General features: G+C 42.4%; 1 protein-coding gene across 1 annotated transcript in view; it reads right to left on the bottom strand.

Annotated features, from left to right (window-relative positions):
* LOC102298289 (ankyrin repeat and BTB/POZ domain-containing protein 2) overlaps positions 1 to 4,059 on the bottom strand; it is a 23,963-nt gene that overhangs the window by 12,480 nt on the left and 7,424 nt on the right. The window lies entirely within an intron of this gene.

Here is a 4,059-nt window from a genome sequence, read left to right as displayed (position 1 = left end):
ACACACACACACACACACACACACACACACACACACACACACACACACACACACACTCGTAGATCCCTGACCATTGTGTGCTTTTGAATCGGGGATTTGCTGACTCGTAATCTTACGCACAATGGAAGCCACATCACTGATGACAATCTGCAAAACCTAAAGCCCAACAGAATACAAATCCAGCTTTAGTGAGGCATTCACAGTGATCATGTGTGGAGACATGAACATGACTGACCAGCCAGGACAGATGGGGATGGTGAAGTGGTTGTAACCACTGGAGCGTTTACAGGTACTTAGTTTTTAAGTTCAATTCAATTCAGTTTTATGTATATAGTGCCAAATCACAACAACAGTCACCTCTATATTGTAGAGTAGATTGTACAATAATTGTAAGAGCTAGCTAGAGTAAGCTAGCATTTTCTGCATCCTTACTATACACCAGTGTTTTTAAAACTTAAGATCCAGCAGATTTCACAGTCAGAATACAGACAAATCTTCATCCTCTTTGACGCCTTCCCTGCAGATGGCGGCCCCTCCCTGAACCTGGTTTTGCAAAAAGAGGTTTTGGGGGTCTTTTTCTCCCCACCGTTGCCAAGTCCTTGCTCACTGTGAATCATGTAATTCCACTGGTTCTCTCTATGGTCAGATCTTTAGCCTTGACATGACCATAAACCACAGGTGTCGAGGGCCGGTGTCCTGCAGGGTTTAGATGTGGCCTTGATCCAACACAGCTGATTCAAATGGCTAAATGACCTCCTCAACATGTGTTGAAGTTCTCCAGAGGCCTGGTACTGAACTCATCATTTGATTCAGGTATTTTCACCCAGGGTGAGATCTAAAACCTACAGGACACTTGAGGCAGTATACAGCTCAGTGTATTAGAAACAATATTCACCGTACAGTGTGGCCCAAACCTCATCCAACACCTCTGGGATATACGGGAGCTCAATGTTAATCAGACTGTTTATCAGCCTGAGCTGATTCATTCCTCTCTACTGAAAAAACATCTCTGCTTTCTAAAACCAGGCCTGGCCAGAAATAAAGAAATCTTTGGTTAAAAAACGGACTTGTGTAGGTGATAATCGATGCTCATTACCCTGCTATGTTTACAGACAGGAGACAGGGTGAACAGGCATCTATTCACTGGTGCACAACAGGGGACCAGTCTGCAGCGGACAAAGCACAAATCACTGTTCTCTAATACCGACCCGTGTAGGACCGACCCCCCCTTAAGACACGCCTGAGCTCCTGTTCCCAACACTGCCCTGCTTACATCCAGAATCATGAGTGATTAAGTCATTTCCTTTGACGGTCTCCTTGTGTGTACCTGCGGCTCAGTGAAAACAGTGCTCAACAACCCTCGAGCCTGCAAGCACACACTGTGAGAAAGACTGAGTGTATGTGTGTGTGTGTCCCAAATGGAGAGAGAGGCTCAGTCCCCGGCCCCGAAAACAACAGCTCTTTTCTGCTGCATGGTATAATACTGCAAGTGTTTGGTTGAGACAACAGAACCAGAGAGTCAAAGGTTGTGTGCGTGTTTCAGTGTGTGCTTGTGTGTAAGGGTTTAAGGTTACAATCTCAGTCCCGATCCAGACTAAACCAGGAGAGAAGGAAATACATTAAAAAGAAAGAAAACCTCTGCAGTGCTGTGAAAACGGGTCAGATAGTGACAACATAGAACATTTACATGCAGAAGGTTTTATTATTGCTACAAAAATAATTTAGAGTAAAGACTAGTAACAAGAGTAAGAGTAATGCTCATGGCATCAAAGCAATAGAAACTCAACAACATCCAACTGGAATCATGCAGGCAGACCTCTGTCAGCTTCTCACTGTGTTTATTCACCACTCCCCATTTAGTCATGAGTTATTATTAATCTCTGGCTCTCTTTAACAGAGGGTCTTTATCCTGTCTTCCTTCTCTCACTCCAACCAATCGCAGCAGATGGCCCCGCCCCTCCCTTAGCCTGGTTCTGCAGGAGGTTTCTTCCTGTTAAAAGGGAGTTTTTCCTTCCGACTGGCACCAAAGTGCTTGCTCATAGGGGGTCACATGATTTTCAGGGTTTTGTCTGTTGTATTATTGTGTGATCTTTACCTTACAACATAAAGCACATTGAGGCAACTGTTGTTCTGATTTGAGAAAACAGGGAATCACAGATTGTTGCTAATCAAATAAATTAAGGCTTTTTTGAACTTCTGTTAAAGTCATTTATAACCTGTTGCTGTTCTAATATTTTGGGACTACATCACACTAGAGTAAAAATAGGATGTCAACTAGCTGGGAACAAAAGGTTACCTGGTGATCACATCTTCAACCAGCAAAACTGCGGATGCAGTCGAGCCTCTGCATCTAAAAACTGAGTCAGTAGTCTCGAATTCTCTCTAATGGTCATCAGGGTCAAGTTTAAGAAAATGATCTTATTAATCATTTTAAATAATTTATTGCATAAAGGCCTTCTTAAGTATATCTCTCTGTTCATACTTTGGTTCGTTAAAATAGATGATAAAGGCAGAGCATGCTTTTTGCGACTGACAAATTGTAACCAGACCATTAGGCATGCTTTGGATGTAAGATGCATCCCTCACTTATTTGGCTTTCATTCTACTAAGGACACGGCGTTTCATTTCTTCTGACTTTTCTCAATTTAATTAGCCAAAACCTGTACCCCAGTTTAAATAAAAGTTAATAACTAGCTGTGGTATCCATGGTGTCAGTGTCTCCACTATAGCACTGCCTTTTTTACCTTGACCTGTTGGTCAGAATATTAGAGAGATGGATGCTTAACCCAACAATGTAGACAAGAGCCTGCAGCTACAGAAATATTATAACCATGAAAAAGGGATTTTTGAATTCACACAGTTCACCCAAAAGCACCAGTAAGTCACTTGTTTGTGTAGTATACAGTATGATAATACAGTACAGTATGATCCTAAACAATCTCAGTGTTTTAAGCGGAGGTCAGAAGGTCAGTCAGAGCAGGGGTTAGCTCAGTGTTCATAAAATCAAGGAACCTGAACAGACTGTTTAAAGTCAACTTATGGTAGAAACAATCCGTATCAGGGCTTTTATGATACGATCTCTGTTTCACATGGAGCCAACATGACAACACTAATGGAGCAAACATGAAGAAGCTGCAGAAACAAGATTCAAATGGCACAGAAACAGAGAATCCTGTGCTCTTACTTGGGTGGGATTAAATAAAGCCTCCGCTCAGAGAAATGTCAAACACACAGGCAGAAGATGTTGTTTTCGTAGTATAATCTGGTTAAAACCTGCAGGCCGCATGTCTGGAGCGATTCTGTGTTGGCTTGGGGCAATGAGCGCACAGAGCCAGGAATCAGCAGCCATGAGATGCTGTTAACAGCAGAGCAGAGCTCCAACATCCAAACGGCCTCCTGTCACAAAGAAGTTTACAGTTTGATTAAAGCTGGTCAGGACAGAGCCGTCCAATGTACTTGACCTCTGGTTAACCATTTACTTTGGTGCAGTTGTCCATAAAATGCTCCTGCTGGAGCCTTCCTTCCTCTGTGGTGGAGCTCACAGATTGTATCCTCCTGCTAATACAACCCAAAGTAGCCAAGCCATTAAACATTAAACCACATTTTCCTTCTGTTTTATAGTTTCACATAAAGGCCAGATGGAGATGACATTAAGTGACATTTGGTAGCCAATGAGTGTTGGATTACTCCATGTAATCTGACCCAGCATCAGATACTGTCTCCAGCTGGCTGCATCCACTTCCTCCTCAGTCATAGCTGACACACACACACACACACACACACACACACACACACACACACACACACACACACACACACACACGCACACCAAGTTTACCAAACATTTCAAGTGTTCATTAGTAAACTTTTTTTTTGACTGTTTTATCCTCTACACTTAGTTTTCTTTTATGCTTTCATATGCAATTTCTTTTGCTTTTGTGTTTTAATGCCATTCAACTTGCTAGCTGTTTTGGTATCTTGCCATAGCCCTCATCCTTCCCTGTTACTTCATCCTATTCTCTTGCATGTTAAGCACTTTGGTACACCACTGTTTTTTTT

Source organism: Haplochromis burtoni, unplaced genomic scaffold, assembly GCF_018398535.1.
Source record: "Haplochromis burtoni strain Fernald_Lab_line unplaced genomic scaffold, NCSU_Asbu1 Contig_381, whole genome shotgun sequence".
NCBI lineage: Eukaryota > Metazoa > Chordata > Actinopteri > Cichliformes > Cichlidae > Haplochromis > Haplochromis burtoni.
The sequence above is the reverse complement of the archived record's forward strand: the minus strand, read 5'-3'. Positions and strand labels throughout refer to the sequence as shown.